The sequence below is a fragment of the Populus euphratica genome, unplaced genomic scaffold (assembly GCF_000495115.2).
Source record: "Populus euphratica unplaced genomic scaffold, PopEup_1.0 scaffold211.1, whole genome shotgun sequence".
NCBI lineage: Eukaryota > Viridiplantae > Streptophyta > Magnoliopsida > Malpighiales > Salicaceae > Populus > Populus euphratica.
This window is the reverse complement of record NW_011500020.1, coordinates 314,325-327,997: the sequence shown is the minus strand read 5'-3', so window position 1 is coordinate 327,997 and position 13,673 is coordinate 314,325. Positions and strand designations below refer to the sequence as shown.

Sequence of the window (13,673 nt, the reverse complement as noted above, 5' to 3'; positions counted from 1 at the left end):
CATAAATTAGAGGTATCTTATATTATTAGATATATTATTATAAAACATGCTTTAGTTAAGGAGTTATTGATACTTCAAATGCAAAATGATGATATAAAACCTTGATAAAAATGCACTTTTAAGTACTAATCATTAACCGTTCATAGAAATGTGAAACCAATCTCCATGTTTCAAAACCATGATGAGGTCAAGTACTAAGTAAGTCTCGATACCTATCCCAACATTGGTAAAATGTTTCTCCTAGTTTTTGAGTGAAAGTGATGATTTATCTTTTGAAAGAGTTTGTTCTGTGAGATGAGAAAAACTTCTTTAAAAATTGTTGTTGCATTTCATCCCAAGCACGAATGCATCCTGGTCTCAAATTTTGTAGCCATGTTTTAGCTTTATCTTTTAATCAAAAAGGAAAAAGCTTTAATCTGATGGTGTTCATGCTACAATTTAAATTCTTATATGTGTTGCAGACCTCCTTAAATTCCCTTAAATGCAAGTATGGATTTTCTAATTATAAGCCACAAAAAGAAGGTAAAAGTTGAATAATGCCTAGTTCAAAATTAAAATGAGATGCATCGGGAGGCAAAACTATGCATGATGGTGCACTTGTTCTTTGGGATTCATGTGGTCTCTGGAGTTCTAGAAGTCCAAATGAGCTGAAGTTTTTACATAAGAAAGCTGAGACAATTGCCTACAACTTTCATGTTTACAACTGGCTCCAATTTTGAAGTTATCAATGACGTTTTGGGCAGACAAGAGAAGATAAGGATTGTCACCAAGTCAAAAGTTGGCCACCCACTTATAAATTAGTCATCAAATCAATAGTTCCCAATTTTGGCCTATAAAAGGAGGCATTTGCCATGTATTTAGGCATCTTGGTTTTCCAGATCAAGATCATGCTCTTCCTTTCTCTCTTTGTATTTTTTGTAATGTTTATGCTTTGCTTTTATTAATATTAAGTTTATGCTTTTCATTTCCTTTCCTTTACTTAGTTAGCTTTTATGTTCTTATTTTGTTTATTTATTTTGCTTTCTTTCATTATGTCTAGTTAAGTTAATTATGTCAAGGTGAAAAGGTTACACTAATGGTGTGAGAATAAGTATAGTGTAAACTTAATATGGACTTTAATGTTTCATTCTAACTTGTATTATATTTGTTATCTTGTTCACTCTTTAATACTTTGCTTGTTAAATGACTAATCTTGATTTATGTTGTATAACACTTGGTACAACAAATGCTTGGCACTTTCATAGCCCATAATGTATGGTATAACCGACACCTGAGCTATGAAAGAAACTTGATTTGTTGTTAACATAAGTTATAATCATGAATGCTGGACGAGATTTACAAGTATTAGCATTAATTGAATAAGATGACTAATATAATCATGTTAACGATATATAATCTGATTGGAACCTCCTTTGTGTGTGGTTTCCAATTCAATAATAAGAGTTTATATTATACTTGTTTAATATACCATTAGTGGAACCTCTAACCTTGACATTTGTTATTATTATTGTTTAATCCTTACATTAATTTTCCATCTCCAAGTTCTCATAATCTTCTTCTTCTTCTCTTTATTTATTAGTAGTACTACTACTACTACTACTACTACTACTACTAATATTAATATTATTATTATTATTATTATTATTATTATTATTATTATTATTATTGTTAGTATTATTATTATTGTTGTTGTTATTGTTATTGTTATTGTTATTGTTGTTATTTATAATTTGTACAAATAACCTCCCTGTGGTTCGACCCCGGTCTTGCCGGGTTATTTATTACTTCGACACTCCTGCACTTGGGAGAAGACATTAATCTTTTCATCGTGTCAAGTTTTTGGCGCCGTTGCCAGGGAGGTAAGTTCTTGTATAAATTATAGTAGTTATTTTTTTCTCTTTTCACCTTTCTTGTATATAACTTTGTTTCTTTTTATTTTGTTTTCTTCCTCCTTCTTTTGCTTTCTTCTTCTTTTTTGTTTTATTCCTACACGTGCATGAGAGTGTGGTCACGTATATCAAATGGTAGACTTTGTAGGATATCCTCATCATTTTCAGAAAATATGGCCGAAGAAGATAATCAATCACTTCAAAATGAGAATAATGAGAATAACCGTGCTAGAACACTTAGAGACCACATGAATCCCACAAGAACAAGTGCACCATCATGCATAGTTTTTCCTCTTGATGCATCTCATTTTAATTTTAAACCAGGTATTATTCAACTTTTACCTTCTTTTAATGGCTTAGAATTGGAAAATCCATACCTGCATTTAAGGGAATTTGAGGAGGTGTGCAACATATATAATAACCTTGCATTTAAGGGAATTTGAGGAGGTCTGCAACACATATAATAATTTAAATTGTAGCATGAACACCATCAGATTAAAGCTTTTTCCTTTTTCATTAAAAGATAAAGCTAAAACATGGCTACAAAATTTAAGACCAGGATCCATTCGTGCTTGGGATGAAATGCAACAACAATTTTTAAAGAAGTTTTTCCCATCTCATAGAACAAACTCTTTCAAGAGACAAATCACCACTTTCACTCAAAAACCAGGAGAAACATTTTATAAATGTTGGGATAGGTATCGAGATTTGCTTAGTACTTGCCCCAGAAACATTTTACCAATGTTGGGATAGGTATCGAGACTTGCTTAGTACTTGCCCTCATCATGGTTTTGAAACATGGAGATTGGTTTCACATTTCTATGAAGGGTTAACACCTAAAGATAGGCAAATGGTTGAATTGATGTGCAATGGAACTTTTGAAGATAAAGACCCTGATGAAGCAATGGAGTACTTAGACTTGTTATCTGAAAATGCTCAAAATTGGGACACCATGGGTACTTATGAGGCACCAAGTAAAACTCAACCTCATACATCTAGTGGAGGTATGTACAACCTTGGGGAAGATCATGACCTTCAAGCCAAGTTTGCATCTTTAGCTAGAAAGGTCGAGGCACTAGAATTGAAAAGGAGTGGTCAATTAAAATTTCTTGAAAACATTGTGTGTCAAATCTGTGAAACAAATGAACACTCAACCAACGATTGTCCAACCTTGCCTTCTTTTAAGGAATGTCTCCATGAGCAAGCCCATGCTTTAAATAGTTTCCAAAGGGCCAACCACAACCCATACTCACAAACATACGTTTAAACAGTTTTCAAAGGGCCAACCACAACCCATACTCCCAAACATACAACCCTGGTTGGAGAAATCACCCAAATTTTAGTTGGAAGAGTGAGAACAACAACGCAGAAACTTCACAACCACCATTTCAAGCACACCATAATTTCCAAAATTCTCATAGATATACATCTCCTTATGCTCCACCTCCACCGTTTCAAGCACACCATAATTTCCAAAATTATCATGGATATGCACCTCCTTATGCTCCACCTCCTAGAAGAAATCTTGAGGAAACATTGCATGCATTCATTGAAAAGTAAGAGACAATCAACACTCAACTTACTCAAAGCATAACAGATTTTAAAGAAACTCTTGCAAAATTCACATCTACTCTCAGTTTCCAAGAGAAAGGTAAGTTTCCATCTCAACCACAACAAAATCCTAAGGGGCAATACAATGCAAATGCAAGTAGTTCCAGAAGCCAACACATGGATCAAGTCAAATCAGTCACTACTCTACGCAGTGGTAAGGTTATTGAAAAACCCTCTCTTGAACCTTATGAGAAAGATGATGAGTTAATTTCTAAGGGAAAGGAAGGGGTTGAATCTAAAAATTGTAAAGAAACGACTGATTCTCCGCCAGCACTTCCATTTTCTCATGCTATGACCAATCAGGAAGAAATCGAGGATGAAAAAGGCATCAAAAAGGTTGATGCGAATCTTTTATCAAAAGTGACAATAGATTCGACACCCGACATCACACCAATCGATGATTACTTTCCTGATGAATCTCTACTTTCTCTTAATTCAATGCCTTGGTTTGCTAAAAATATCAATTTTCTTGCTTCAGGATTTTTGTCAACTCATTGGAGTATTGAAGACAAAAGAAAATTTTTGAGCAACGAGCAAAATTTTTATTGGGATGACCCTTACTTATTCAATTATTGTCCTGATCAAATATTTCAAAAATGCATTCTCGACAATGAGGTAAGTAATTTCATTAAATTTTGTTACTCTAAGGCATGTGGGGATCATTTCTCATCAAAAAAGAGGATTGTAGAAATCTTACAAAGTGAATTTTACTAGCCCATCATATTCAAGGAGTCAGATGCATTCCGCAAAAACTATGAAAATTGTCAGAATGTGGGATTTATTTCAAAACACAGAGAGTCTTTAGATAATCTTCTATTGACTCTTAAGTCTCATCATAGTCGAGATAAGCATCGTGTAATTCATGACTTATGAACCCATTTTCATAAAGAACATACTTGGCATAGTCTTGGAAATCTGACTAAAAAGATCATGTTTGCCAGTTTTTAAGAAAACTGGATGGGAAGCCTATCCCCGACCCATTGAGGGCGTTTAAGCTGTTCTTGGACGTAAAACCAAGGGAAGATGTGAGCCACAATCACAACTGTGATTTGAATTTTTTTTTGTTTGTAAAAACTTGTGTCTTTTGGTTTTATTATTGTGTTTTGTTATTTCTTATTTTTGTTTCAGTGTGTTTCAGGTTTTGTCAGTGTTCGTTATTTCAGGTGATATCTTCTATACTCTATCTTTCTACCTTAGAACATTGAGGACAATGTCTCGTTTTGGTTGGGGGGAGAGGGTAGTAGTTGATATAAAAAAAAAAAATTGTTTTTCATTTCATAAAGCATGTGCATAATTGTTGTTACTAGGATGGTAGAGTAAAGGAGTTCTTTTGTTAAAGTGACTCTTGAGACGCATCTTAGTAACCATTCTTAACAAGGTCTATTATAATATTTCATGAAATATTCAGGTTTACAAACTCTCGTATTGTTACCACTTAATTCTGCTCATATACTTATTTAACATGTATTCTTAAACCTTAATTTACACACACACACTTTAATATATGATTGTGGGTTGCATATTGGATTATTACATTATTTATGTTCTTTTGTTAAAGGTAACAACTAAGGGAAAGGGATTGTATATAATTAAAAAAAAGAAAAAAAGAAAAGAAAAAAGAAAAAAATGATGATAATAAAATGTAGATAATTTGGTTTCGTAGCCTCCCTAACCTAAGCAATTAAGCCCGAAGGGGTGTTTTAACACCTAATACCCTAAAGTCAACTGACTTGGGAGCTATTGGCCCAACGCTTGTTACATGGGTTGAGGAGAAAAGCTTAAGGGAATCAAACATTGCACTATCTACATATCAGTATCTGCGACCCGAGTTACTAAGCTCGTAGGGGTGTCTTAACACTTAATGCCCTAAGACCAACTGGTCTGGGAGTCATTAGCTGAAAGCTCGTTACATGGGTTAAAGATGCATGATGTTTTTAAATTATATGTATATACATTTAAAAAAAAAAGAAAAAAAAAGAAGTAAAAAAAAAAGACAAAAATAATAATCTCATCCCAAGGAAGTTAACCTTAAACATTAGAACAAAAATTTTGTTTTCTTCCAAGAAAAGCCCCATAATTATATGTTGATACATTGAGCACAAAAGAAAGGTTTATTAATATCTTGTTAAGAGGTATTGAGCAGATATATAAATTTAATGAGAGTTTGTTTATCTGGATAGATTAATGGAAGTTAAATGATGAATACCTTGCTTTGTGGAATTTGCAAATTTGTTTTTCTATTTTAACGCTTTGATTACTAGGGACTAGTAATAAGCTGGTTGGGGGGTGTGATTAGTACTGAAAAGTGCATTTTTATCATGGTTTTATATCATCATTTTGCACTTGAAGTATCAATAACTCCTTAATCAAAGCATGTTTTATAATAATATATCTAATAATGTAAGATATCTTTAATTTGTGGTAAATGTTAATTTTAAATGCAGGCCTATCAAATAAATGAAAAGATTGATTGATGACATTAAGAACTTAAATTTCAAGAATAAAGAGATGGTCAAACTTAGAAAAGAGATGTCGGTGCAATCCAAATCGGAACACTGTTCGGTAATTGGGTCATATCTGGAGCTACAGATCTCAGATTTAGGTCCAATTTATATGGATGGAAAGGTAAGATATAGGCCTACAACTTTCATATGGAGCCAAAGATCTAAAAAGGCCATTATCAAGTCCAAATTGTAGCAACAACAAAAAAGCCCGAATCTGTCTTCCAGCCCGAGCACTGTTTGGTATTTTGGCCATATCTGGAGTTCTAGAAGTCCAAATGAGCTGAATTTTTTACACAAGAAAGCTGAGACAATTGCCTACAACTTTCATGTTTGCAACTGGCTCCAGTTTTGACGTTATCAATGACGTTTTGGGCAGACAAGAGAAGATAAGGATTGTCACCAAGTCAAAAGTTGGCCACCCACTTATCAATTAGTCATCAAATCAATAGTTCCCATTTTTGGCCTATAAAAGGAGGCATTTGCCATGCATTTAGGCATCTTGGTTTCCAGATCAAGATCATTCTCTTCCTTTCTCTCTTTGTATTTTTTATGCTTTGTTTTCATTAATATTAAGTTTATGCCTTTCATTTCCTTTCCTTTACTTAGTTAACTTTTATGTTCTTATTTTGTTTATCTATTTTGCTTTCTTTCATTATGTCTAGCTAAGTTAATTATGTCAAGGTGAAAAGGTTACACTAATGGTGTGAGAATAAGTATAATGTAAACTTAATATGGACTTTAATGTTTGATACTAACATGTTTTATATTTGTTATCTTGTTCACTCTTTAATACTTTGCTTGTTAAATGATTAATCTTGATTTATGTTGTATAACATTTGGTACAACAAATGCTTGGCACTTTCATAGCCCATAATGTATGGTATAACCGACACCTGAGCTATGAAAGGAACTTGATTTGTTGTTAACATAAGTTATAATCATGAATGCTTGACGAGATTTACAAGTATTAGCATTAATTGAATAAGATGACTAATGTAATCATGTTAACAATATATAATCTGATTGGAACCTCCTTTGTGTGTGGTTTCCAATTCAATAATAAGAGTTTATATTATACTTGTTTGATATACCATTAGTGGAACCTCTAACCTTGACATTTGTTATTATTATTGTTTAATCCTTACATTAATTTTCCATCTACAAGTTCTCATAATCTTCTTCTTCTTCTCTTTCTTTATTATTACTACTACTACTACTACTACTACTACTACTACTACTACTACTATTATTATTATTATTATTATTATTATTATTATTATTATTGTTATTATTATTATTATTGTTAGTATTATTATTATTGTTGTTGTTATTGTTATTGTTATTGTTGTTATTTATGATTTGTACAAATAACCTCCCTGTGGTTCGGTCCTGGTCTTGCCGGGTTATTTATTACTTCGACACTCCTGCACTTGGAAGAAGACATTAATCTTTTCGTCGTGTCAGTCTCTAAGTGTTCTAACACGGTTATTCTCATTATTCTCATTATGAAGTGATTGATTATCTTCTTCGACCATATTTTTTGAAAATGATGAGGATACCCTACAAAGTCTACCACTTGATGTACGTGACCACACTCTCATACACGTGTAGGAATAGAATAAAAGGAAAAAGAAAACAAAAGAAGAAGAAACAAGAGAAAAGAAACAAAGTTATATACAAGAAAAATGAAAAGTAAAAATAAAATAAATACTATAACTTACTTCCCCTGCAACGGCGCCAAAAACTTGACACGACTAAAAGATTAATGTCTTCTCCCAAGTGTAGGAGTGTCGAAGAATAAATAACCCGGCAAGACCGGGGTCGAACCACAGGGAGGTTAATTGTATAAATTATAAACGACAATAATACAACAACAACAACAACAACAACAACAACAACAATAATAATAATAATAAAGAAAAAGAAGGAGAAGAAGAAGAAGATGATGAGAACTTTGAGATGGAATATTAACGTAAAGATTTAACAACAATAACAATAAATGTCAAGGTTAGAGGATCCACTAATGGTATGTCAAACAAGTATAGTATAAACTCTTATTAGTCAATTGGAAACCACACACAAAGGAGGTTGCATTCAGATTATAGATTGTTAACATGATTACATTAGTCATCTTATTCAATTAATGCTCATACTTGTAAATTTCGTCAAGCATTCATGATTATAACTTATGTTAACAACAAATCAAGTTCCTTTGATAGCTCAGGTGTCGGTTATACCATACAGTATGGGCTATGAAAGTGCCAAGCATTTGTTGTACCAAGTGTTATACAACATAAATCAAGATTAGTCATTTAACATGCAAAGTATTAAAGAGTGAACAAGATAACAAATACAAAACATGTTAGTATCAAACATTAAAAGCCATATTGAATTTTCACTATACTTATTCTTACACCATTAGTGTAACCTTTACACCTTGACATAATAAACTTAGCTAGACATAATGAAAGAAAGAAAAATAAATAAACAAAATAAGAACATAAATAAGATAAAAGTTAGCTAAGTAAATGAATGGAAATGAAAGACATAAACTTGATATTAATGAAAGCAAAGCATAAACATTACAAAAAAAACAAAGAGAGAAAGCAAGAGTATGATCTTAATCTGGACACCAAGATGTCTAAATGCATGGCAAATGCCTCCTTTTATAGGCCAAAATTGGGAACTATTGATTTGATGACTAATTGATGAGTGGTGACCAACTCTTGACTTGGTGACAATCCTTATCTTCTCTTGTCTGCCCAAAACATCATTGATAACATCAAAATTAGAGCCGCTTGCAACATGAAAGTTGTAGGCAATTGTCTCAGCTGTCTTGTGTAAAACATTCAGCTCATTTGGACTTCTAGAACTCCAGATATGGCCCAAATACTGAACAGTGCTCTGGTTGGAGGACAAATTCAGGCTTTTTTGTTGTTGCTACAATTTGGACTTGAAAATGGCCTTTTTAGATCTTGGGCTCCATATGAAAGTTGTCTTACCTTTCCATCCATATAAAGTAGACCTACATCTAAGATCTAGAGCTCTAGATATGACCCAATTACTGAACAGTGTTCCGGTTTGGATTGCACCGACATCTCTTTTCTAAGTTTGGCCATCTTTTTATCCTTTCAATTTCAGTTCTTAAATTCATCAATCAATCCTTTCATTTATGTGATAGGCCTGCATTTAAAATGAACATTTACCATAAATTAAAGGAATTTATATTATTAGATATATTATTATAAAACATGCTTTAGTTAAGGAGTTATTGATACTTCAAGTGTAAAATGATGATATAAAACCTTGATAAAAATATACTTTTAAGTATCAATTAGTAATGCACCTTTGCAATTTTGAAACTAAGCTTTTGAATCATCGGTTTATCTTATTAATCACATGTCTGCTCTTGTTTTTCAAAATAAATCTGTGTGCTTTTGAGTGTTTGTTTCGTCATACTCTTGATTATAATTTTTTGTGTGCTTTTCGGTGTCTTTGTTTTCCTTTCTTGCGTACATACCATGCTTACAGATTGGATTTTTGTCCTTCACCATATGTGATTTTATGTTAAAGCTCATCTCATCTTGGTTATCGTTGTCTTGATTTAGCTTCTTATTGTATTTATATCTACTGTCATATTTATTTTCATGAGACTATCTTTCATTTTGCGTACTCTGAACATATAACACATACCCCAGTACCCTTCAAGCAACCTACATACCTCCCAACCTTGCATACTCCCTAATTCCTTCACCCTACCCCTTTCCCAACTAGCCCAAACAACACCCATGTTCTGCCCTCTGCAGCACCCCTACTTTACCCTCATCCAGCCTTGCCATATTATCACCAACTGCTTGTTTTTCAAATGGTCATTATACATAAACAAGTTCCCTATAGCTAGAAGCCCTTGTATTTAGGTTTGATGCTACAGAGCAGCTTAGTTTTACAACAACTTCACCGGTGTCTACTACCTAATATTGTCCTTCCATTGCCTCTCTAGTAGGCCTGTAGCTATTTGTCGACCTTTCCTCCTATCCTCTCCAGCCACTCTCAAGTAATAGTTCTCTTTATACATGCCCAGCTACTCACTAACATTCTATGGTTCTTCATCTACGACAGCCGAAGACAACCATATCCACTACCACTGCCTTTGTTGCCTCCTTTAGTCGGGTAGTCTGTCTTCCTACTCATGAGCCACTTGTTTTTAATGATGCTAACAGGTATAAGGCATGGCATAATGCTATACGCGAGGAAATTTAGCCCTTACATGCTAACATAACTTGGTCCTTGGTGCCGTTTCACCCTTCAATGAATGTTGTTGGTAATTGGTGGGTGTGCAAGATTAAACGCTGATATGATGGCAGCATCGAAAGGTATAAGGCGCATCTAGTCGCTAGAGATTTTATTCAACAAGAAGGTATTGATTACTCTAAAACCTTTTGTCCTATTATCAAATAAGTGACTGTCAGACTAGTCTTCTTTATTGCCACTTGTGTGATTGGAAAATTCATTAGCTTGATATCCATAATGCCTTCCTCAATAGAGTTTGACAAAGAGGTTTACATGAAACAACCTTTAGATTTTGTTGATTCTGCTCTCTCCTCTCATGTGTGTTGATTGCATAAGTTGGTACACTCGTCTAAATGATTTCCTATTATCTATTGGTTTTCATGCTTTTAAAGTGGATATCTCATTGTTTATCTTCTCTGTTGGTACTAATATTTATTATCTTCTAGTCTATGTTGATGATATTATGCTGAGGGGTAGTAACTCTTTTATACTCTAATGGCTTATACAGCCACCGAGCTCTAAATTTAAGCTTCGTGACTTGGGTTTTATTCATTATTTTTTGGGTATTGAGGTTTAGCCTATTGGAATGGGTCTTGTGCTTCGACAACATAAATATACACTTGACATGCTCACTCAGGCTGGTATGTTATCTTGCAAACTTGTTGATACTCTTATCTCTATATCCAAAGCTACCATTTTACTAGATCCCTTATTTTCTGATGCCACACGCTTTTATCAAATTATGAGTTCTCTTTAATATCTCACTTTTATGCGCCCATATATTTGCTTTGCTATTAAGAAAGTCTGTCAGTTTATGCATGCTCCTTCATATTCTTATTGGGTTGTCGTTAAATGTATATTGCGTTATCTTAAGGGTATGACATCATATGACCTATATATTACTTGTAGTCCTTCCTTTGCCTTACATGGTTTTATAGATACTGATTGGGTAGGCAGTGTTGATGATCACAAATCTACGAGTAGTTATCTTGTGTTCTTTGGTCAGGTGTCGATTTCGTGGAAATTATGATGCAATCGTATTATTTGATAGTTTCACCCACATTTAACTAGTGTTTTACCTATGTTTTACATATAAAATGCCTTGATATTCTTTGTTTTATGTTTTGAAGGCACTTTTCAATGAAAGATGCAAAAAGAAGTAAATTGAAGATAATTGGTAGATTTGACCTTCAGTCGATGTTTGTGCAGAGTGTGAGCTTTAGAGGTCAAAATAAAGTGATTCCAATGGAATTATAAAGCTAACATCCATATCTTTCTATAAATATAAAGCAAGAAAATAAACTAAGGAAGAGCATGGAAATCGCAGCCTTCAAAGTCAAATCTCGCAATCTACTAATGTTGACCTTTGGTCATTCCGACTTGAATATTTGGAGCTATAGTAGTCCAATTAATGCAAACTTAATTTTGTTGAATGCCTAACTCAAATATCTATCAACGCTCTAAATGTCAACCAAATACAATATGATTTTACAAAGATGACAACTGAATGCTGCTAGCAAATAGGTTTCATGAAGAAACAAGTCCAAATTATGTTTTGTAGCATCTAAACCGACATCCAAGTTTTTATTTCAGCAATTTAGCTTCTCTAAGTCAAAGTTTGAAGATTTCATGCAAGGTTATTTCTCCTTTTTTAGAAAAATAGTTATTGAAGTACTTAAATGTAAATTGTCTAATTAAATGAGGACTATTTTGTAAAATAGAGACTAGGATTTTCTAGGATATAAAAAGAATGAGAGAAGAGAATGGAGGTAGCCAGCTGGCCAAAAAGAGAAAAAAACCTCCTTCCTCTAAGAAACATGAAATCATGCATTCCTTTTTTTTTTTAATTAGTTGTTTAGTAAAAATGCAAGGCTAAACTCTTTCTCTTAGTTGCAAGGACACAAAAACGGATTTCAAGAACTATGAGATTTATTTTACCTTTTCTTTTCAATTTATATGATGAATATGTTTATTCTCCTATGCTTATTTTTTCTATGATTGTTTATTTTAATTGCTAGAAAGGATTATGAGTTATTATTATAGATAATCTATTGCTAAGTATGATATCAAAACCAGAGTTGTGGATTATGAGTTATCTAGCTTTAATATTTATTAACAGATCTATAGATTCTGTCTATTTCTGCTCCTAACATCTGGTGTAATAACCTTGGTGCCACTTATTTGTCTATGAATCCTGTTTTTCATGCTTGCACAAAACATGTTAATGTTGACTATCATTTTTTCCGAGATAGAGTTGCGAAGAAGGAGATTCAGATTCATTTTATTTCCTCTCAAGATCAACTTATAAATGTCTTCACTAAGCCACTTCCTACTGCTTTATTTACTGCTTTTTATTTCAAGTTTCGGGTTGATCCTCCACTCTCAGCTTAAGGGGGCATATTATAGAATGTATATATATATAGGAAATATTGTAGTCATATATATATATATATATATATATATAGAAAATATTGTAGTCATACTCTTGTGTGTTAACCTCCACCATTATTATTGTGTATTGCCCTACACATATACGTAGAAATGGTTGGTTAACCAATAGGTTAAACTTTTTAATTATTCTTAGCTAACTTTACTTTATTAATTTGAAAAAAATGGACATATCATGCAGAGTATTTCTCTATATAATTGAATTTTTGATAATATAACAGGGATTGAAATATGATATTGAAGCTAATTGATTGAATTATGATATTGAAGCTAACTACGATTATATGGATACATCTAATTGTTTATGTATAAAAAAAATCCTGGATTTTTCAATAAGCTATGATGTTGTTTTATGTTCAATATAGTCACAAAAGACAAGGGTGTTAGATATACATTAAAAACTACCATGTGCTTGTTAAGTAGGGCTCTAGTATGCTAGATTTAAAAACACCTTATAAATCATGGACTAATAGGAAACTTAGTTTCAGACACTTGTATGTTTGGGGTTACTAGGAAAAAGTATGAAGTCATAATACATATAAAACGAAATAATATTTAAGCACAACTAATGGTTTCTCCTTAGATTATCTAGAAAAATCTAAAACATATAAGAGCCGAGACTCAACTGAAAAGTTATAATGGATTTAAAGATTAAGGTGAAAAAAAAAGAAGGAATTGCGCTAAAGGATTTAAAAAATAAAAAAAAAAAAAAAAAAAAAGGAATTGCGCGTGAAAACATGAACCAACATGTGGAGGGTGGCAGCGAGCTTTGGGTGTGATATATTTGAAAGACGGTGTTCTAGAAAGTTGAAAATATAAGCACGCTAGACGGCTACAGAGAGAAAATGCTAACAAAATACCTAGGTTAAGTTTTAAACATATCTACATAAAGTAACAGATGAGAAAATGTAACATGAAAAAAAAAAAAAGA

General features: G+C 32.7%; 1 protein-coding gene and 1 long non-coding RNA gene across 2 annotated transcripts in view; one reads left to right on the top strand and one right to left on the bottom strand.

Annotated features, from left to right (window-relative positions):
- LOC105141866 (cytochrome P450 71D11-like) overlaps positions 1-13,673 on the top strand; it is a 45,508-nt gene that overhangs the window by 17,759 nt on the left and 14,076 nt on the right. The gene's annotated exons all lie outside the window — the stretch shown is intronic.
- LOC105141864 (uncharacterized) overlaps positions 8,187-13,673 on the bottom strand; it is a 17,495-nt gene continuing 12,008 nt past the window's right edge. Inside the window, exon 3 of the long non-coding RNA XR_845464.1 lies at positions 8,187-8,214. This is a non-coding gene — a long non-coding RNA (uncharacterized LOC105141864). The remainder of the gene's footprint in view (positions 8,215-13,673) is intronic.